Genomic DNA, 23933 nt, shown 5'->3' on the forward strand with positions numbered 1-23933 from the left:
AGGGTCTATCGAATGACTTTTAATGTCTTTGTTTTATGCCATTATGGCCGGAGTATTTGCTATTACCTATTCTTACGTTGACGTAATCAAAACAAGCTCTCTTTAACTTAATTAATTAATACTTAATTACTACTACTTAATTAATTAATAATATTATCGCCTTTTTCAAGATGGCGTCCAGTAATTAAGTAAGTTAAGAGCAAAGATGATTGGCGGTATGCACCAAAGTCATCTGCTGAATTAGATCTTTAAGATGGGAAGATAAACTGCGTACTTGTTTGGTGAGCTATTTTTGCAACAAAACCCGACTGAGATAAGACCTTCTGAAACCTATTAAGACGACAACGCGCTATAGAAATCAAATGACGCAAAAGATTAATTCCACCAATTACTTACGGATTTTTACAATTCAACCCTCTAATTTTGACATCATGTGGACTTTCTATGTCATACCTAAACTGTTCGAACCTTTAAAATCTCTAAAATTCAACTTTAACTATTTCTATAAAAAGAATTTGAAAAATAAAATCCAAATTTAGCACTACTAAAGCGCATTCGCACCTCCAGATGCAGTATGGGGTCTTATGGACTAATTGCCTCCCTTACTAGTTTGCGCCATTAATCGATAATACTATCCTTGTTTCTAACAGCATTGATGCCAAATTGACATATGATTAAATTGAAGTATTAAAATAGAACATAATCTTGTGCTGTCATTGTCACGTTTGGCAAGCATGTACTGTATGTCCATAAGCACCATACTGCATTTGGAGGTGCGAACGCGCTATAGTACATGTTGTCAATGACAGGCCTTCCTAAGAGCCCTTAACCCCAAAGGTTTCTCTCACATTTTTGTTTGTCTGCATGTTAACGCGCATACGAGTTTTTCATTTCTGTTTTCGGCGACAATAGATAGCTTGACTTCGTACAGAGCTGGGCAGTATTCGATTTTGTAAATACTTTTGGTATTCAAATCCTTTAAAGTATTCAAATACTTTGTAATTAAATACTTTTATGGAAGCAGTATTTGTTTTTGTAGCTCAAACACTTTCACAAATATTTAGTATTCGAATACTTCGCAAAGTATTTGGATACTTCGTAAAGTATTCGAATACTTCGCAAGGTATTTGAATACTTTGAGAAGTATTCGAATACTTCGCATAGTATTTGAATACTTAACCTTCCTTTTTTTTTTACCAAAAATCGACTACTCCAAAATTTCTCGGGAAAACACTTTTTCTTATTAATTTTGGTGCGTAGAATCAAAAAGAATTCGTACTTTTTCGATTAGATTTTTCAATCAAAAGTTATAGACTAGAAACCAATTTTGAAAGAAAATTCAAAGGGCTGTAACTTTTGAACTAATAGCCCAATCTTGGAACTGTTTGAAATTATGGATTCTACAGGCCACATTCTATAAGAAAAATTTTTTTCCGGGTCGATCTGAGACAATTTTTTTTGAGGACCTAAAAAAAGGCAGTGTATAACCTTCCTTTTTTACCAAAAATCGACTGCACCAAAATTTCTCGGGAAAACACTTTTTCTTATTAATTTTGGTGCTTAGAATCCAAAACAATTCGTACTTTTTCGATCAGACTTCTCAATAAAAAGTTATAGACTAGAAATCAATTTCGAAAGAAAATTCAAAGGGCTCTAACTTTTGAACTAGTAGCCCAATCTTGGAACTGTTTAAAATTATGGATTCTACAGGCCACATTCTATAAGAAAAAATTTTTTCCGGGTCGATCTGAGACGATTTTTTTTGTGGGCCTCAAACAAAGGCAGTGTATAAACCTTCCTTTTTTACCAAAAATCGATTACATCAAGATTTCTCGGGAAAACACTTTTTCTTATTGATTTTGGTGCGTAGAATCTAAAACAATTCGTACTTTTTCGATCAGACTTCTCAATCAAAAGTTATAGACTAGAAACCAATTTCGAAAGAAAATTCAAAGGGCCGTAACTTTTGAACTAGTAGCCCAATCTTGGAACTTTTTAACTTACTTTAACTTTTTAAAGTATTCGAATACCTTTGATAGTATTAGAATACTTTTGAAAGTATTCGAATACATTCTAAAGTATTTGAATACTTTTCAATGTATCTGTATCTAGTATTCGCTTGTGCTGGACGTAAAATATTTAGTATTCAAATACTTTTTGAAAGTATTCTGCCCAGCTCTGACTTCGTAGTGGAAAATCTGACAGATTTCGTTTCCTGGTTATTGCATTTGTGATATTTATTTTAATTTAAAATGTGACTGTAACCGTAATTTGTTAAATTGCACCCAGGCTCGATACGGGAAAAACTCTTTACGAAGGTTATGAACTGTGCAGATGTAAATCTTAAAACGTAGAATAGGTAAAAGTGTCTAATTCAATTATCATTTCATTCGGATTCTTTTTTTGCCAGAGAAAAAGTGCGTAAGCAAAAAGATTTCCATTTTGTAAACGACGAAAAAGTAAAGCCATTATTTTTCTGTTACGTTCTGTCGTTTTAGTTTCATTTAAATGAAATCTGCCAACAAATTAATCTATCCCAGCCAGTACTTTGCGCATCGGCTTAAAATAAGAACTGCGAATCAGGTGTACACGGTTAATTAAATTGTAAGCAACGGTAGCATCCCTTAATAGTCGTCATATACATCACTCCGTCTATCTACTACCATTTTTTTATACTTAAAATCGAGCTCAGTGCTCTGTTTCTGGTACGTTGATATATTTATTTTTTTTTATTAAACGACAGTCAACGTTTATTTTTAAGCGATTCGCGAACATTGAATATGACTTACCAAGACCCGACTTGGGTAAGCCAGCTTTGATTGTATCCGAAATGTTTTAGCAAAGTTCTACTGACTCGACGTTAGCAATACGACACCCTTACGCAGTATGACTCATTCATTGTGCTTTCGGGAATGTTTCCTCTTTTGTAAGCCACGGAACGTTAGTTCCAGTATCAACCTAAAATAAATATTTTTGTCATATTTGGCGAATCGATTTAATTTAGTACACTTAATTATATTCAAGTTCAAAGAAAATTTGTCGAAAAAAATGTATAAACGCCTGCTTAAGTTTTGTCTATTTTGTCAAGAAAATTGTAACATTTGTTTAGATAGGGTTGTTATTTCAAATACACCCAAGGGGTGGGTATTAAGAGGAAAATTGTGGAGACGACTCTCAAAGTGGTAAATTGTGGAACGCAATAAGGTTATTAAGGGTTGAAAAGAATTCGCTGAATAGGCGAATTAGTGAGCTGCAATAGATTAGGTATTGGAGACGTCTGGACGTTCATTCATATAACGCCAGAGTAATTTTACATGGCGTTTCTTTAGAAACATGGCGCATAATAATTATAATTATTATAATTTTCCACGACTCGTCAGAAACTTTAGAGAACCCCATTAAAGATTTTTCCAGACCCTCTTCAGAGATTCGTCAGGAATACTTACAATATTTGTAAAATGTTTTTTATAGACTATATCAACGATGCTATAGCCATTCCTTAGAAGTGGGTACGAGTAAAAGTTTGGAAATCAGAATTTTTAAAACAAAATTTGAAAATAATCATTGAAGAATTTGTGCTGAATTACTTGGGACTATAGTATGAAAAATCACGGAAATTCGGAGCCAGCCCGAATATCTCAAGAATATCTTACTAAAAAAATGAAGATTGCATGGTTTTTTTGCAGAAATCGTGAAACATGATTGAAGATTCTCAGTATGAAATCCTTCTAGACAGGCCCGCACGTAAAATAAATATACAGTTCCATGTTTTTCCAAATCTGTTAAGATGAAAGAACCGATTCTTTAAGGGTTTTTTTATTACTATTCAACTGGCAGGAAATTAATTTTTGAACACCCTTAAAGGTACACAATGTTAATCTGAATACAAAATACAAGAAACACTACTTTATTTTTAGAGTAAATTAACGAAGATGATCCGGGTTCGTCCCTAGAATAGAGCGCGTTCGCACCTCCAAATGCAGTATGGTGCTTATGGACATACAGTACATGCTTGCCAAACGTGACAATAACAGCACAAGGACATTATGTTTTGTTTTAATACTTCAATTTAATCATATGTCAATTTGACATCAATGCGGTCAGAAACAATGATAGTATTATCGAAGAATGACGCAAACTAGCAAGAGAGGCAATTCCATAAGACCCTATACTGCATCTGTAGGTGCGAACGCGCTATAGAAGTATTGGCTAGTCTGCTTTGTTGATACTATAAGGGCTGGCGAGAGGTATCAGTGGAATCCCTGGCTTTAATTTTTGATTCATTGTCCGTATGCATCTTACGAAATTGACTCCAAAATGACAACCAATTACGTATATCTATAGTAGGTAGCTTGATTCTACGGATATCCCTTTGGAACTATCTGTTTCACTACGAACGCTTTGAGCTTCGTTATTACGTTCTAGGCCTCTACTTTACTTAACAGCTATATTAATTGGGTTGATAGGATTTTATTATTCAGCATATGAGTGACAGACTTATTTTTTATTACTCACTTGAATAATTACATCATTTACAACAATATTCTAAATTTTCCTGGATCGACGAGGGTAATCTGGTCCAAATTGGAGTTCACTATCGATTTATTTCAATTTTTCTTTTCCAAATTTATTGTTTCTTTGAATCAAACATGAGATGGACTTTTAAGTGAATATTTGCAATTATTTCAGTTTATAGAACAAAACAAGTTGCGTTTAATTTTAATTTCCCAGATCGCGGCAATTAATAAATTAATTCGACTGTTAATTTAAATCAGGAATTCAATTACACTCTCACACCTTCAGACATTATTTTAGGGGTGACTAAGCTAAACTACTACGAAAGCGGGGAAAAAAAGTGAAATGAAACTGACTCGGTTATCTAAAGATTTCTAATTATTTTTGGTTTTTTATTGAGGCTTATCTGCGAGCCTTTAGTCGTTTTGTACTTAACACCTTTAGGCTTTTAACTCCTGTTTCTTTTTAATCTGTAATTAGTGTAATTAAAGCAATAAAGGATAAAACATGTTATCAACCTTTGTTGTGAGGTTGTAAACCAGCGTCTTTTTCTTGAACAGTTAAATAACGGGTTTATTTTACTTTTTATAAGCACCGAACTTTGACACTTGCCTTTCTTAAATAATCGATACGTATTATGAGGTCTGTTTTACTTTAATTGGCACGCAAGCATGTACTAAATAAATAGAAGTTTACATTTGCACCTCTACCCCTAATGAAAGTTCTCAACTGTTATTATCCAAGTTTCATAGATGAAAACTGCACAATTACGATCAGACGTCTTTATAAATGAAATGTCCGCGTATAAACTTTGCTCGCATCGCATTTATCAACGCTAACTCAATTTCAATGCAACCAACAATTGGAGTGCAACTGCAATATGAAACAATTATGAAATATTTCTAATTAGAAAATAATTACCACCACCGGTAAATTATGTTTTTGTTTAACTTTGTCTATGCATGCTACCGTTTCCAAGTTAGTTGATTAATATCATATGCGGAATGTTAATAAAGTTCTTGTTTAATAATTATTTATTTTGCGGCGCCATTTTTGTGAGTTTCCACAGCGAGACAGTCGTCTCTCAATTTTTATTGACCCGATGATTTAAAACCACTTTCCTTTATTGCACTCTGTATATGTTTTTACCGCTTGACACTTTCATTTTGGTGTGCTTCCAAGCACCTCAGTAATTGAGCTTCAACTCTTGTACTTTTTTCTCCCTTAAATAGTGTTCAGGATTTTTTGTAACTTCACAATTAGTACTTATAGTCCAGAGCCAACCGAAGTCATTTTGCTGAAGTTCATTGACAAATCTCTCCTACAATTGTTGTTATTATCTGACGTTTTAACTCCCACATTTTCCATACGTCTCTTGATGTTTCCTTATAATTTGCAAGAGGTACAATTTACATTTTATTGTTGGTAAAAATGATGAATTGTTTGGTACACACGTGAAAGTTTCGTTTTCGTTTGCAAGAGATACCATTTTGTTTTCTCGTGGGGGATGGTACTACTGGTAGTCTCTCTGATGGGTGCTTTTCTGCTTAACCCTATTCGGTTTCATAAACTTCTTCAACTCCAAGACATATGGTACATCTGTCACCTCTTCACATTTCTTAGTCAACTTTTTTGCTTCAAAACGGCTTTTGAGTCTCCTTCGGTTCTTCGACTCATCAAGCGCTCTTCACTTTCATATCGTCCCTTGGTTGTGCTCGAAGTCCCCTCCATCTCCAGCTTTTTCATATGCTTTATACTATTGTGTTCCTCGTCTCGTTCGACGTTTTTGGTCTATGACCGACGGACCAAAGAAAAGAGGAATCCAGTATCGCCCAAACCGCTACCCGCTGCCAATCATTGAAGAGTTACTTCAAGAAGCAATCGGTTCAAGATTTTTGTTCATCGATCTCCAACGAGTCTTCTACCAGATCCCAGTCGCTTCTGAGGATATCTGTAAAACGGCCGTTACCACGCCTTTTGCCCTTTTCGAATTCGTTGGAATGCCCCCAGGCCTTCGCAACGCCGCGGACTATAAACCACCTTCTTAGGAATCTGGATTTCGTCCGTGCTTACCAAAATGTCATCTTCACCTTTTCCTCCATTCATGAGAAGCTACTGCAATATCGCAATGAGCTTCCCACGCTACTTCAAACAGTCAAAGCTTCTACACAATGGCAGCAAGTGCGAAGTTGGACTTTCTGAAGTCTGGTTACCACGTTTGCCAGAAAGGTTTTCGCTCTCACAACCTAAAACGCAGGCTACTATGGAGTTCCCTAAGCGTGTTGGGCCTGGCGATGGCGATTCCTTGGTGTAATCAAGTACTATCGCCGCTGTGTCCCACACGCAGCAATCTAACACTGCTATCGATGCAGTACTTGATCAGCACTAGCTCTGTGGTTCATAGTTGCCACTTGGATTCTTCTCAAGGATGCTCTTCGAGACCGAACAACGGTACTCCATCCTACGACCGCAAAGTATTAGCCGTTTTCACTGTCATAAAATCTTCCACTGAGTCTTGGAGGGTCGGCTGCAATATTAATGAGCAAATGGCCTTTGCGCTGGAAGGGGATGACCCGTGTTAGCGCGATCACAAGATCTAATCTAAAGTCATATTTACGATTATGCATTCACATTCGGAGGGTGGGTTGTGGTTAGTTTTTTGTATACTTTTGACATCAAACTTGGAATGAGGTAATTATTCTTTACTTGTGCGCATGCGTGCAGCCATCTTCTTGGTGTGCTTATGTGTCATCTTATAGTCATTTTTTTAATCGAAGAAGTTTTTTAGTTCAGGTAAGGGTTTCAAAAATTGGAATGCACTTATACTTTCTGTTGAATTATCAAGAAATCAATGAAATAGAGAAGCGCGACAATAGTGGAAACTTTGAGAATTTGAGATCAAGTTACCCGCGTTCGACAAATGACGTTTTCTGTCAACGTTCGTATTAATATAAGTTGTAAGCATTTGTATTAGTTATGGAAGAGATGTTTGCGGCCGAATTCATTGTGTATGTGTGGGCCTTGTGGTTCTTGTGGATTTTCACTTGGGAGCAGTTGGAGTTACATCATCAACGGTGCCAATTACGGCGATTTTTAGAATCTGATTTGGATAGCGAGCCCGAAGAAAACGGCCGTTCAGAAAACGATGAAAATGACGAAGCTTAAGAGGGTGATACTGACGACTGATTCTATGCGTTTACTGTTTTGAGTGTATTCTCCTTGTCAATTGTACTTACCAATTAATGGTGCACTGAATTATAATAAATAACCTTCTTGACTCGTATTTATACATTAAACCATACAGACTGTACTGAAGGCGTTAGCACCATTTAGCTACGTAACCGCAATTTACCTGCACCGTCAGGAGAATGCAATAGGTGGAAAAATAAACTCAAATGATTAAGATGGTAAAAGGTATAAAACCAGTACCGTGTTCCATTAGTGTCGACACTCCTGACCTGATCATGTTTTTCATGACCTGACAACGAGAATAGCTAATGTCCGAGTCTGAGGAAAACCTCTGGTAAATCCGTGGATAGAACGGTTGGAAACGGGATTCGAACCTAAAATCTTCGGAATACCAGTTGTAATTGCCACCAGAACGCCACGAGCCTCCATGAATACGTAGAAAATATCTACAAGAACAAAATCTTACGTGGACTACTTCACAATATTCACTAGGAAGTACCAGATCACCGTTTTTGAAGCAACCAAATACTAGAAAACTAAACATCGCAAACATTTATACGACTGTAATTTATTTCTACAGTTTAAATCTGTTGCATCGTGAATTTTTGGAAATAAGGCACGGCAAAATCTAATATAACTAAAAATAACTAAATAATAATAATAAGACGATTCGAGGTAGGTTGCATTGGCGAGAGCATGTGTGTATGTGGTTAAGATTGACACCCCGAGATCGCTATTTTGAACATGAAAGTGTAATTTAAATGTCACTGCCACGCTAGTTACCAAATGTGTCATCTCTAGGTGGTAATTTTCAGGTTCCATTCCAATTTAATGCAATTTTGGTTCTTTACCTTTACCTCGACTATCTCAATATATTCAATCTTACTTTAGTACGGCAATTGTCAATCACATCCTCCTCGAAACAAATAAGGGAGCTTTCCCACTCTTAAATATAAAGTCACATTAATTCAGATCTTGTGAAAATAAACAAAATCAAAATTCGTGTACATTTTTATTTGAAAGACAATTAGGTACCTGTCCAATTCCCGCGTATAAAGCTTATGGCCGTCTAACATTTTTTTTAAAAACGCCCCACATGTGGGTTTCTGAACTGAATTGGGTTCGCGCACCCCTTAACTATTATTAAATAGTTTTGTATAGTTGTCCGTCCCCTTTGTTCGCCCGTTTATCTGTGTTCGGTATAACCCCGATACTTTTTATAGCTTTTAATTTTTGTCCGCCCGTCCGTCCGTCCGGGTGCGCTATAACTCTTTGTAAAAGTGGTGATCTTGTCGAAGTTTGGTGTACGGGTACTTTAGACGTTAAAGTAGGACGCCATTGGAAGCTAGCTCAACAGGAACAACAGTTATAGGACTTAGTCACGAGTGATGCCGGAACAAAATTATTCTTGACACACGAATTTGTTCCCGAATCACTCGACGTCCTATGACTATTGTTCCTGTTGTGCTAGCCCTAGCTTCAATCAGTAGCGTCCTACCTTACGGTCCAAAGTACCCGTAAACACCCAATTTCAACACGATCGGCCACTTTTAAAAAAATATTCTTTGCACATGAATTTGGCTTTCAAATGCATTACTTGATGCCGAAAGAGTACATCACATGCACATTTGATAACCGCGTGTGTTTGATTCAAAGATGTTAAATTCTCTTTCTGAAGCCAAATGTATTTTGAACAAAACCATGTCCATAACTTTTGATTGAGAAGTCTAATCGAAAAAGTACGAATCGTTTTGGATTCTACGCACCAAAATTAATAAGAAAAAGTGTTTTCCCGAGAAATTTGGGTGTAGTCGATTTTTGGAAAAAAAGGAAGGTTAACACTGCCTTTTTTTGAGGCCCCAAAAAAAATTGTCTCAGATCGACTCGGAAAATAAATTTTCTTATAGAATGTGGCCTGTAGATCCATAATTTCAAACAGTTCAAAGATTGGGCTACTAGTTCAAAAGTTACAGCCCTTTGAATTTTCTTTCGAAATTGGTTTTAGTCTATAACTTTTGATTGAGAAGTCTGATCGAAAAAGTACGAATCGATTTGGATTCTACGCACCCAAATTAATAAGAAAAAGTGTTTTCCCGAGAAATTTTGGTGTAGTCGATTTTTGGTAAAAAAGGAAGGTTATACACTGCCTTTTTTTTTGGCCCAAGAAAAAAATTGTCTCAGATCGACCGGAAAAAAAATTTTCTTATAGAATGTGGCCTGTAGATCCATAATTTCAAACAGTTCCAAGATTGGGGACTAGATCAAAAGTTACAGCCCTTTGAATTTTCTTTCGAAATTGGTTTCTAGTCTATAACTTTTGATTGAGAAGTCTGATCGAAAAAGTACGATTCGTTTTGGATTCTACGCACCAAAATTAATAAGAAAAAGTGTTTTCCCGAGAAATTTTGGTGTAGTCGATTTTTGGTAAAAAAGGAAGGTTGTACACTGCCTTTTTTTGAGGCCCCAAAAAAATTGTCTCATTTCGACCGGAAAAAAACTTTTTCTTATAGAATATGGCCTGTAGATTCCATAATTTCAAACAGTACCAAGATTGGGCTACTAGATCAAAAGTTACAGCCCTTTGAATTTTCTTTCGAAATTGGTTTTTAGTCCATAACCCTGAACAAAACATTCCAAAATCGTTATTCATCCACCAAGATTGTTGGCAAAAAGAGCATTATGTCAATGCCCAAGACATCAATTTGATGCATTTTTGTTGCACATAATGTGTATTTTGATCAAAACATGTCAAGATCATTGGAAAAAAACCAAAGACATTATGTCGCTGCAATATGAATTTAATGCTCATGCCCAGGACAACAATTGATAGCTAATGTGTCTCTCGTAGGCATTTTGTAAAATCCGTCATATTAGAAAATGAATAGTCATTTCGTGAAACGCTGAGAATTTGACGTGTGTGGTAGTTTCCCTTCTTCTTCCAGATCGATAAGGGATACCATTTATCGATCTCGAAGGTGAAGGGAAAGAAACCAACCGCTTAGCCCTACAAACTATACTGTGCCACAGTTTACCCGCATAAAATAACGGATTTTACAAAATGCCTACGACATATATATAGAATCTTAGTGTTAGGGGGTTTATAACAGTAAACAATACATTTTAAATGAACGCAAAATTTTTGAATTTGCCTAATTTTTGAGGAGTTGAAGATAAAATGCAAATGGTAAATGGTTCTTAAAGGAAATTTAATTCTGTACACTATCCACTTGTATATAAAAAGTGAACAGGTAATCAGCTAGAGGGACAAGTTCGACCGAAACTGTGAGTTTTTTAATGACTAATCTTCAAGAGCCCTTAGCTCGAAAGCGCTGCTATATTTTATGAGCTTTCGATTTTTTAAAAAAATATTTTTCGTACGACACGCCGTTTTCGAGATATAGACAAAAAACCGCAAAACTGTACCCTCAACCCCCTATCCTCCCGCCGGCGGCACCAAAATCGCTCGAGACTTCTTACACAATGATCAAGGAGACTTCAATCACACACCCCCGAAAAAATTAGGACTACACGAATTATTTTTTCTATATTTGCTAGAATTACTGGACGATCATGTGAAACTGAAGATAAATAAATCAGTTTGATTGAAGTATTTTGAATTATACCGAGCTCAGCGTACCAAATGTAAAAACTAGGCGCACTGTCGAGTCGGGCTGAGATTAAGAACGCTACAGTTGTAGTTTATGTATTTAGATGAATCTACCACTGATTATATAAATTCATTTTACATCTTTAGAAGTTTATTACTTCCCTTTTAATTTTCACGTTAATTGAATTTCTTAGATAAAGATGCTTAGTCCTTTCGTTTTAAAAAGAATCCAAACAAGATTAGGCTTTATTCATTTGAATGAATGAACGAGTGCGGTATTAAAATAAACGTTAGTTGATTTTGTGAAGCTGCCAAACCAACTCCACGTATAAATGTTGTGCGTAGTTCAGGTTTAAAATGACGCTTGGTAACAAAAATTTGATTAAATAATCAAGTAAAATAATACAAAAGTATCGCGCTATAGCATTAAGGTTATGAGTCCAAATACTCGAAATCAATCTCAGAGTTCAGGTGAGCTTAAATGAAGTACACTAAATTTTGTTATTAGTTACTAAACTGCGAGTAGTTGCGATTAACTTTTCACAAAATTGTCATTGTGATTAATGTGAGAATGGTTGAAGGCTTGCAAATATTCACCATTATCGAACTGGAGTTATTTTAATTCTTTGTATAGTTTATGTTCGCTTAGAATATTTCACTGAATTGCGTGTTATTTAAATTAAATTGGTACCTCTGTGTAGTATCAGCGGAAGAAGAATTTCTAAATTTTTAATTGCTTGATAGAGTAGGAAACATACCATGAATTTTCGTTCCTGTTGTTTTTAATTCCAAAAAAATAAAAAACTGATGGACTATGAGTAAAACCTCGAGTATAATCATAGAAATGCAGTTTCAAGTCCGATGATAGCCCAACATCTGATACTATAGCAATAAAAACCAAACCCTTGATCGATGGATAGAAGAAAAAAGGTATCACACAAACCGTGCACAATTTCGGTTTAAACGTCGATCAGAAACTAAGAGAATTCGGTAAGTACAGAAAATAAAACACGTGACAGGAAACCTTCGTGTAGCTCAAATTAAAATGTCTGCAGACCATGAAAATGTTGGCGCAAAAATCAGCACAAAACGAGTCCAGTTCAGATATGCAACCTTTGGCAAACATTTAAAACCTTATTAAGAAGTAAACCCTTACTAAATGAAACATTTTCATCATAGACGCATAATTCGGCATAAAAAATCACAATCGAGATGTCATGATCGGAGCCTTAAAAACTGTGTGACCGTTTTAATGCGAGAAATGTGGACATGGGCGCACATATCAGCACAAAAAATGAACTTTTCTTGACTAGATCTTATTCAATTTCTCAATTATCTATAAATGCCCAGAAAATATAAATAATGGAACGCAAAATGTTACCTACAGGCTACACGTGGAGTTTAGACGTATAAAATCTCACACAGCATATCTAAAAGGAACAAGGAAAATATTGAAGAGAAAATCTTGTAAGCGCAATAGAGAGGCATGGGATTACGCGCAGCGAATACAATAAAATAAAAAAGGCGAAATGAAAGGCACAATTTCAGTTTGATAACAATAGAGTTCTAGCCACAGAGAAAATTGTACTTACGGTGGTATAAGTAAGAATAAACACTGCACAATATTCTCAAATAGAAGAGAACTCTAAACTCCAGTGTATAGTTTCTAGAGCTGACGACCTAAAAGCAAAATAGAGACGGCGGATCGGATTTGTTCCGAAAACCGATACACCTTTAAATAAATGCTAATTAAGCAAATCCCTTAAGGAGTTCCAACTGATTGTCGTAACTCGATTTAAAATGTACCTAGTCTACATTAAATGTTAATTAAAACTTAACGAAAATAATAAAAGAGATTTGTGATGGGTTAATTAATAACTTAACTAAAAGAGAACTTTTAACACACCTGGTTCGAGCTTTTTAACTTATAAAAGAAATTTTAATTAAGGAACTTGTAAAATAAAGAGTTAAGGAAAACTACAAATAAGTTGATTATGGCCATGCTGTAAGTGGAAAATGGAAAACGTTACTCCCAATGCAAATTTTCAAAAAAAAAGACAACGGGCTGAATCTGCATACAAATTTCGGGAGTATTGCGAGCAATCAATGTACTTCACAAAACGGTAGCTTTCTAATTGTTCGGCGCATGCGTTTCCCTCTAACAATTTTTCTAAATTTCCCGATATATTAAATTTTAAGCACGCGAATTTTGAGTGTTACGTAAATGAGTCGAAATGAGTTTGTATGTCTTCGTAATAATAATTTGTGTAAAGCTTTTTGTGTACGGGCAGAATCCTATTCCGGTAACGCGGTGCGTAGGGAAATTCTATTTTATCGTTACAGATATCTTTAAGGAAAATGGAAATTGTAGCGTAGTTTTCATGAAAACCACCCCGAAAGGTTAACCAATAAAGTTAGTTGATTGCGCAGAATCGTATTTTACTCGGATTCTGCGTTGGACCAAAATTCATTGGAAACTCTAGGAAAAGCCCTAGCAAAAGATAGAATTGTTAGCAGTGACACACACTTTGTTAGCGTATGTACTCTCCTGCTTTGATGCTATCGGTAAGTTAAACTTAGTGTTTTGCATACGTTACATTTTAATTAGTTCGCTTTTGGTCATAGAGTGAAGCAAAACCGCATAAAAATATTACATTTGCGAATGAGTCGTTGCATTTCACGTGTTTTTGTTTTGTTTATGACAATAAGCTCAGGATGACCCCATGGGGTATAGATGCGTGAATATTCGCTGGTTGTGCTCTTATCGCTGAAATTTCAGAAATTTTGGAAATTTTACGTACATAAATAATGCGAAGTTTCGATTGTCATTACTATACTGCGTATATAGAAATTGAGAAACCTTTAAAGTGAAAAGTTTATTCCGCACAACAATTGATTCGCTCTGAACGCGGGATGAAAAAGCTATTTCATACGGACAATGTATCCACCTCTCATTGCAATATATGGTTTTTATTAAAAAAAACCGAAATACTGAATCCAGCTACTAAGTGATACCTTCGTGCAATCAGTCATTTTTGTTTACCATGGGCGGGGTCCCTCAAGAGTGCAATGATATAATGTTATTATTCAAATGCGTCGCAATGGTAACAATTGCATAAATTCAATTTTGTACGGTAACTTACAACCGAAAACCTTTGTCCGTCAATTGGGGGGTCCTAGCCACAATAATGACTGTCTCAAGCAGTGCCCGACGCAAAAAATAGGTTTTCAATTGTTATCGACTATGTTAATTTCTAATTACCTCTCCCCTCTCTATTTAAGTGTCTGTTGAGGCATTCGCGATATCTACAGTAATTTCTGTGGCGAAAGAATGCAAAACAACACCTTTCATGTCACACACAAGACTCTCATTAACGTCTTTTTTGAACTTTGAATATAAAATATACTTATATTCAAAGGTTTGAATGAGATATTCACTTGTATTTAAAATTATTATTACTTACTTGTGGATGTTCTAGTAGCTTAAATTATAATTTTATATCTATTCGTAATACATCTTAACTCTTTTTTGTTCCAGAGGTGTATACGTCTTTATTTATGTATTTTGAAAAATTGGTATATTTTACATTAATTAATAATATATTTTTGGAATTGGTAGTACATAATAGTAATCCATCGACATGGGTAACCGAGGAATTTTTGAAAAATGAATTATTAGCGTTTTATTTGTACGCCCGTCCATCCGTATGTTATTTGATAGATATATGTTCTCCTTTAATCTCGCAAAAATGAATTTTTGGAATTTATTTCGGAGTGACCTCTAAATTTGAACAAAATCTTCAATTCAAAAATAGGACATAACCTTTTATTCTTTGTCCTTTTTTTAAGTTGATAAAGCAGCGATTTCAATTATTTACCAGCGAGAAAGAAATTTATTGCTAAATACACCCTCTACTGATTGCTCACTATAGATTCAATATACAAGTTTTGCTTTGGTGCAAGGGGTGCCGATGAAGGAGACACTTGTTTGTTCGAATACGACATTTCGCGTGTAGTTTATGTTGTCTGCTTTAATTAATCCCGATCGACCGATTGTTATTTAAGCTTAAAGCAAGCCTGATCAGCCTACCCCCGACGTGCCTGTATTGAGGGATATCGGAGGAATGAAACACGATGACCACAAACGTCGAAGCGTCACAAAGTTAAAACAACCGTATAAAGTGTACCTATCTGTTTTTTAAGGAAAACATCGATGTCAAATCTTCGCCAATCGATTTCTACGAGTTCAAGGATCAGTGTTATTGAATATGAGCCGGATTAAAAGTCCTGTCTTCGAATGCGAGGTGATTACTTATAGGTTCGAGCGGTGCAAAAAATTCCCCTAGTGAAAATCGTGTGCGATTCTTCGTATCTTGTTTTATATTAAGATAATTTCCTAAGGGGGGCAATTTACATGCTTGCCCTAGGCGGCAGGCGCCATTTAAGCATACTACGCCACTGTTTGAATAATGCTAACGATTTAATCACACAATCTCAATAAACTTGATAAATAAGACAAATTCAAATTACAAGTAAAATCCGTTTAGGTATAGTCAAATTTGTACGGACAGATGAGATATGCAAAACTGCTTCTTTTACAATTATTCGCTCCTCAGCTCGAGCTAGGTGGATATTGCGGTCACCGGTTTTTGGACATGTTAAAATTTCTTCAAATGTCAAAATCTTTTAAGGAACTTTTAAAGAATATCATTTTTTTCCGTCTGTATGTATATGTACATTGGCAATTTTCCGAGATGTCGGCTCAACGGATTTGGTTCAAATTTTGTATGTGCAAGTATATTAGGTACACGTAAACGAAGAATAGTTGGCCGGATTTTGGAGCGCGCAACGACATCGGACATTTTTTAGTGCATTTTTGGAAAAAAATACACTATTGTATTCGTTAGGGCTGGCTGGCTGGCTGTCCAGCTGAGATCTCAACAATTACAATAGCTAGATACTTCAAATTTTCACTAAAAGCTTTCTGATGCAGTGTAAATGTGCAGGGTCGAGTCTATTTTCAGCTAGATTACTCGTGAGATCGATAATTTTAAACGTTGTTAATGAAATACTGATCTGCATTACCAAAAATGAGCTTTCATCATGCATATGCTGATTTTCAACTTGTTTCAAATAGCAACCTACAATTAGTTATTTTAGAGACCTTATTTTTGTGTGTACCATCTACACAAATTATTCCAGGTTTTATTACAAAAAAAACGAGAAAAAGTTAAAAAAAATTTGTCGGCAAGACGGTTATTTTGATTTCGTTAAAATGTTGGCACTGTACATTAGGTATAAAGGATGTAGCATTGCTAAAAACTTTTTTAATATACGAGTTTTTAGCGCTGTGACGTCATACAACCGTTTTTTTTTCAAATAGTAAGTAACACATTTTTAATTAATAATAATAATAATATATATATTCATCCTGTAAGACAAACAAAGTGTATAGGACAAGTCAATTAAACACAAAAGACAAACATTTGACATTTAACATTTAACTGATGAAATCTTCCACAGAATAAAATAAATTTGCCAACAGGAAGATTTTGAGTTGCCGTGTGAAGGTAAACAGTTTCGGCGCGTTCTTGATTTTGGACGGGAGTTTATTGAACATTTTTACCCCTATTATATGTGGGCTGGCTTTGTTAATATTTGTTCTTGCAAACGGTATGCTGAGGTTACTTGTAGCTCTCGTTTCGTGTTCGTGTATGTCACAGTTTCGTTTAAGGTTGTCTTTACGCAGGAATACAAATTTGCACACCTCGAGTATATAGAGGCACGGTAGCGGTAAAATCCGTAGCAGGGTGAAAAGTGGTTTGCATGACTGTAGACTTTTTGCTCCGCACATGCATCTAATGATACGTTTTTGGGTGGTGAAGACTTGTTTCATTGAAGAAGAAGAGCCCCATAGGCATAGTCCATATCTTAGCCTCGATTCGATGCAGGCATAGTAGAACATTCGCAGTTGCTTGATATCAAGGTAGCAGCGTAGGTAGCGTACTTGGTAGCACATGCGATTTAATGTAACTATTAGGTTGTTATTGTGTGGTTTCCAACTTAACGTCTCATCTAAGGTGATACCAAGGAATTTGGCTGTAGTTGAGTTTGTCAAGGTGGATCCCGATATTGGTATGGTAAAGTGAGGGAGATTTATGTTTTGATGGTTGTGAAATTGCACCAATTGGGTCTTACTTTGGTTTAAGAAAAGTAGGTTTTCATTAAACCAGTTTGCAATACTTTCGACAGTGTCTGTACATTTCGCAATTAATTCCCTCCCTTCTCGGTGGGACACCACAGCGGTTGTGTCGTCGGCATATAAGGTGAGTGTCGCATAGTCATTCACGTTGTTCACGACATCGTTAGTGAACAACGTGAACAGGAGCGGTGCTAAGATGCTGCCTTGGGGAGTACCAGCATTTAGTTCTATGACATCAGAAGAGGCAGTAACGGTACTACCATTGTATCTGTGGGGCAAAGAGACGTACTGCTTTCTGTTCCTTAGGAAGTTTTCCAGCCACTTTAGAGCGTTTCCTCTTATACCGTAACACGATAATTTTTGCAGGAGTCGGTCATGGTTGATGCAGTCAAACGCCTTGGTTACATCGCAGAATAATCCAACAGGAGATTCGTTCTTGCCGATATGCTGTAGCACTTTCTCGTGGAAGAAGTGTAGAGCATCGGAGGTTGACATTTTAGACCTGAATCCAAATTGGTGAGGCGTTAGTATTTTGTATTTGGTTATAAAGTTAACCAATCTCTCTAGGAAGCAATACTCAAAAATTTTTGAGAGCACAGATGTTATCGATATGGGTCTGAAGTTGTTAACGAGTGAGGTTTTCGAGCGGTTACCCACTCAAATACCACTATTAACCTGAAGTACATAACGTTACTAGACTGTAGATAAAAAACGAATTATTAGTAATAAACACAAACAAAATTTAAAAAAAGCGCGGGAAGTCGCAACAACGTGGGACCCCGTCTGAGTTATTCACGAAAAAGCGTATCATAAAAAAGTTATCCCGCGATCGCGAACAAATTAGAAAGACATTTCGGAACCGAGCAATGATAAATACCGGGATAAATACATACCGGGTTATATACAATACTTTTCAAGTAAGCAATTTATACCAGTTTCAAGGGATGATTTATTGGATTTGCATAAGCAGTACGAATTGAGGTGTAGCGGTCGTTTCTTTTGTGAATTGAGAGTACGACTAACAATTTCGTAATTACTGTATATACAGGGTAATATTTTTCATATGGAGGGGCTGAATTTATTATGACAAAATTTTTTTTTCACATTACTGTCCCCCATTACTGTCAAGTGTAGCGCAACTTAATTTTTTTCATGTAGAAACCTATACTTTTTATTGAATACTCTTGTTTTACATCGGAAAATAATAAACTTAGGTGGAAAACGTTTTTCCCTTCACATTTGTTGAGAACACCCTTCCAAAACCGCAATTTATAGTTTGAGATATAGGAAGCTGCCCTGTTAAGCATTTGGCACTTTTCTTCCATATAATAATGAGACTAACAGCTTTTGAAGGTAAAAGTCAATTTCGGTTTTGCGTTGACATGTAATAGGCCATGAACTCAGCCTCGAAATAGGCACAAAAAAGTTAAAAATATATTCAAATTATTAGAAAAGTAATTCCTTCTTACCGCCTCCGAAAGAAGTCCAATCCTCCGTCGTCGATTCTTCTTTATGGTATCCCCCTTAGTTTTCGGATCCATCGTGCATCGAGTCTGAAATGATAAGGAGTAAATTGTAATTATTGCATGACAAAAAACAGAAAAGATTTAAATACAAGTTAAATTTTTTTCTTTATGAAACCCCCTTCCCCTTCAGTTTCATAATATTCAATTTGCATACCGTACAATTTGCAATGATAAGAACGAAATTGCAATTATTGTAACAAGAATTCACAGAAAGTTATACAAACTAAAATTATATTAAAACAGGTTATCCCTTTTATCATCTCTGAAAGAAGATCAATTCTCTTTTACCATTTACATTGATATCCATCGTGCATTAAAATGTCGAACCTGAAATGATACCAAGAAAATTACGATTATTGCATGAAAAAGACACAAAAAAGTTAAATACAAATTAAAATTGTACTAAAACAAACCATCCTTTTTTACATCCCCTAAAGAAGTCCAATTCTTTCTTGCCGATTCTTCCTTAGGCCATTTTTAGCGTGACATCTAACCTGCATTAAAAGTAAGTAGTAAATTTCGATTATTGCAGAAAAAGTTAACAATTATAGGTGTGATACGAGGGTAGTTGATTATTTCATGAAAAGACACACAAAAAAAGTTAAATACAAATTAAAATTCTACTGAAACAAGCCATTCTTTTTTACATCCCCCAAAGAAGTCCTATTCTTTCTTGCCGATTCTTCTTTAAGATATTTTTAGCATGACATCTAACGTGCATTAAAATCTCGAATCTGAAACAAGAAAAAAATTTCGATTATTGTATGAAAAACACGCAAAATAGTTAAATACACAAATTAAAATTGCACTAATGACTAAAATAAGCTATCCTTTTTACGATCCCCGAAACAAGTTTAGTTCTTTCTTGCCGATTCTTCTTTATGGCATCCTCTTCAGTTTTGAAGTCTATCGTGCATTAAAATGTTGAATCTGTAATGATAAGAAGAAAATTGGGATTACTGCACGAAAAAGGCATAAAATAGTTAAATACAAGTTAAAAATTATAGGTATGATACGAGGGTAGTTGATTATTTGATGAAAAGACACACAAAAAAAGTTAAATACAAATTACAATTCTACTGAAACAAGCCATTCTTTTTACAACCCCTAAAGAAGTCCTATTCTTTCTTGCCCATTCTTCTTTAGGGCATTTTTAGCATGATATCTAACGTGCATTAAAATCTCGAATCTGAAATGATAAGAAGAAAATTACGATTATTGTATGAAAAAGACACAAAATAGTTAAATACACAAATTAAAATTGCACTAAAATATTCTTTTTACGATCCCCGAAACAAGTTTAGTTCTTTCTTGCCGATTCTTCTTTATGGCATCCCCTTCAGTTTTCATGTCTATCATGCATTAAAATGTTGAATCTGTAATGATAAGAGGAAAATTGTGATTATTGCACGAAAAAGGCATAAAATAGTTAAATAAAAGTTAAAAATTATAGGTATGATACGAGGGTAGTTGATTATTTCATGAAAAGACACAAAAGAAGTTAAATACAAATTAAAATTCTACTGAAACAAGCCATTCTTTTTTACATCCCCCAAAGAAGTCCTATTCTTTCTTGCCCATTCTTCTTTAGGGCATTTTTAGCATGACATCTAACGTGCATTAAAATCTCGAATCTGAAATGATAAGAAGAAAATTACGATTATTGTATGAAAAAGACGCAAAATGATTAAATACCCAAATTAAAATTAAAATAAGCTATTCTTTTTACGATCCCCGAAACAAGTTTAGTTCTTTCTTGCCGATTCTTCTTTATGGCATCCCCTTCAGTTTTGATGTCTATCATGCATTAAAATGTTGAATCTGTAATGATAAGAGGAAAATTGTGATTATTGCACGAAAAAGGCATAAAATAGTTAAATAAAAGTTAAAAATTATATTAAAACAAGATATGATACGAGGAAAGTTGAGATTATTTCATGAAAAGAGACACAAAAAAGTTAAATACAAATTAAAATTGTACTAAAACAAGCCATTCTTTTTTACATCCCCTAAAGAAGTCCAATTCTTTCTTGCCGATTCTTCTTTAGGGCATTTTTAGCGTGACATCTAACGTCCATTAAAATCTCGAATCTGAAATGATAAGAAGAAAATTACGATTATTGTATGAAAAAGACGCAAAATGGTTAAATACACAAATTAAAATTGCACTAAAATAAGCTATTCTTTTTACGATCTCCGAAACAAGTTTAGTTCTTTCTTGCCGATTCTTCTTTATGGCATTCCCATTAGTTTTCATATCCATCTTCCATTAAAATGTTGAATCTGTAATGATAAGAGGAAAATTGGGATTATTGCACGAAAAAGGCATAAAATAGTTAAATACAAGTTAAAAAATATAGGTATGATACGAGGGTAGTTGATTATTTCATGAAAAGACACACAAAAAAAGTTAAATACAAATTAAAATTCTACTGAAACAAGCCATTCTTTTTTACATCCCCCAAAGAAGTCCTATTCTTTCTTGCCCATTATCCTTTAGGGCATTTTTAGCATGACATCTAACGTGCATTAAAATCTCGAATCTGAAATAAGAAAAAAAATTCGATTATTGTATGAAAAAGACGCAAAATAGTTAAATACACAATTTAAAATTGCACTAAAATAAGCTATCCCTTTTACGATCCCCGAAAGAAGTTTAGTTCTTTCTTGCCGATTCTTCTTTATGGCATTCCCATTAGTTTTCATATCCATCTTCCATTAAAATGTTGAATCTGTAATGATAAGAGGAAAATTGTGATTATAGCACGAAAAAGGCATAAAATAGATAAATAAAAGTTAACAATTATAGGTGTGATACGAGGGTAGTTGATTATTTCATGAAAAGACACACACAAAAAGTTAAATACAAATTAAAATTCTACTGAAACAAGCCATTCTATTTACATCCCCCAAAGAAGTCCTATTCTTTCTTGCCCATTCTTCTTTAAGGCATTTTTAGCATGACATCTAACGTGCATTAAAATCTCGAATCTGAAACAAGAAAAACATTTCGATTATTGTATGAAAAAGACGCAAAATAGTTAAATACACAAATTAAAATTGCACTAAAATAAGCTATCCTTTTTACGATCCCCGAAAGAAGTTTAGTTCTTTCTTGCCGATTCTTCTTTATGGCATCCCCTTCAGTTTTGAAGTCTATCGTGCATTAAAATGTTGAATCTGTAATGATAAGAGGAAAATTGTGATTATAGCACGAAAAAGGCATAAAATAGTTAAATAAAAGTTAAAAATTATATTAAAACAAGATATGATAAGAGGAAAGTTGAGATTATTTCATGAAAAGAGACAAAAAAAAGTTAAATACAAATTAAAATTGTACTAAAACAAGCCATTCTTTTTTACATCCCCTAAAGAAGTCCAATTCTTTCTTGCCGATTCTTCTTTAGGGCATTTTTAGCGTGACATCTAACGTGCATTAAAATCTCGAATCTGAAATGATAAGAAGAAAATTACGATTATTGTATGAAAGAGACGCAAAATGGTTAAATACACAAATTAAAATTGTACTAAAATAAGCTATCCTTTTTACGATCACCGAAAGAAGTTTAGTTCTTTCTTGCTGATTCTTCTTTATGGCATCCCCTTCAGTTTTGATGCCTATCGTGCATTAAAATGTTGAATCTGTAATGATAAGAGGAAAATTGTGATTATTGCACGAAAAAGGCATAAAATAGTTAAATAAAAGTTAAAAATTATATTAAAACAAGGTATGATACGAGGAAAGTTGAGATTATTTCATGAAAAGAGACACAAAAAAATTAAATACAAATTAAAATTGTACTGAAACAAGCAATTTTTTTACATCCCCCAAAGAAGTCCTATTCTTTCTTGCACATTCTTCTTTAGGGCATTTTTAGCATGACATCTAAGGTGCATTAAAATCTCGAATCTGAAATAAGAAGTAAATTTCGATTATTGCATGAAAAAGACGCAAAATAGTTAAATACACAAATTAAAATTGCACTAAAATAAGCTATCCTTTTTACGATCACCGAAAGAAGTTTAGTTCTTTCTTGCCGATTCTTCTTTATGGCATCCCCTTCAGTTTTGATGCCTATCGTGCATTAAAATGTTGAATCTGTAATGATAAGAGGAAAATTGTGATTATTGCACGAAAAAGGCATAAAATAGTTAAATAAAAGTTAAAAATTATATTAAAACAAGGTATGATACGAGGAAAGTTGAGATTATTTCATGAAAAGAGACACAAAAAAATTAAATACAAATTAAAATTGTACTGAAACAAGCAATTTTTTTACATCCCCCAAAGAAGTCCTATTCTTTCTTGCACATTCTTCTTTAGGGCATTTTTAGCATGACATCTAAGGTGCATTAAAATCTCGAATCTGAAATAAGAAGTAAATTTCGATTATTGCATGAAAAAGACGCAAAATAGTTAAATACACAAATTAAAATTGCACTAAAATAAGCTATTCTTTTTACGATCACCGAAAGAAGTTTAGTTCTTTCTTGCCGATTCTTCTTTATGGCATTCCCATTAGTTTTCATATCCATCTTCCATTAAAATGTTGAATCTGTAATGATAAGAGGAAAATTGTGATTATAGCACGAAAAAGGCATAAAATAGATAAATAAAAGTTAACAATTATAGGTGTGATACGAGGGTAGTTGATTATTTCATGAAAAGACACACACAAAAAGTTAAATACAAATTAAAATTCTACTGAAACAAGCCATTCTATTTACATCCCCCAAAGAAGTCCTATTCTTTCTTGCCCATTCTTCTTTAAGGCATTTTTAGCATGACATCTAACGTGCATTAAAATCTCGAATCTGAAACAAGAAAAACATTTCGATTATTGTATGAAAAAGACGCAAAATAGTTAAATACACAAATTAAAATTGCACTAAA

The 23933-nt window shown here is 34.5% G+C and overlaps 1 protein-coding gene across 2 annotated transcripts in view; it reads left to right on the top strand.

Moving 5' to 3' along the window:
* Window positions 1–11667: 11667 nt before the first annotated feature.
* Window positions 11668–23933, top strand: part of LOC116165515 (delta and Notch-like epidermal growth factor-related receptor) — a 53410-nt gene continuing 41144 nt past the window's right edge. The window contains exon 1 of one of the 2 annotated variants that reach the window (XM_031480019.1): window positions 11668–11782. The gene's annotated coding sequence lies outside the window, so the exon portion shown is untranslated. Of the gene's footprint in view, window positions 11783–13709; window positions 13877–23933 lie in introns of those variants that run through there. The other variant, XM_031480018.1, reaches the window with a different exon arrangement.

Source organism: Photinus pyralis, unplaced genomic scaffold, assembly GCF_008802855.1.
Source record: "Photinus pyralis isolate 1611_PpyrPB1 unplaced genomic scaffold, Ppyr1.3 Ppyr1.4_LG3a, whole genome shotgun sequence".
NCBI lineage: Eukaryota > Metazoa > Arthropoda > Insecta > Coleoptera > Lampyridae > Photinus > Photinus pyralis.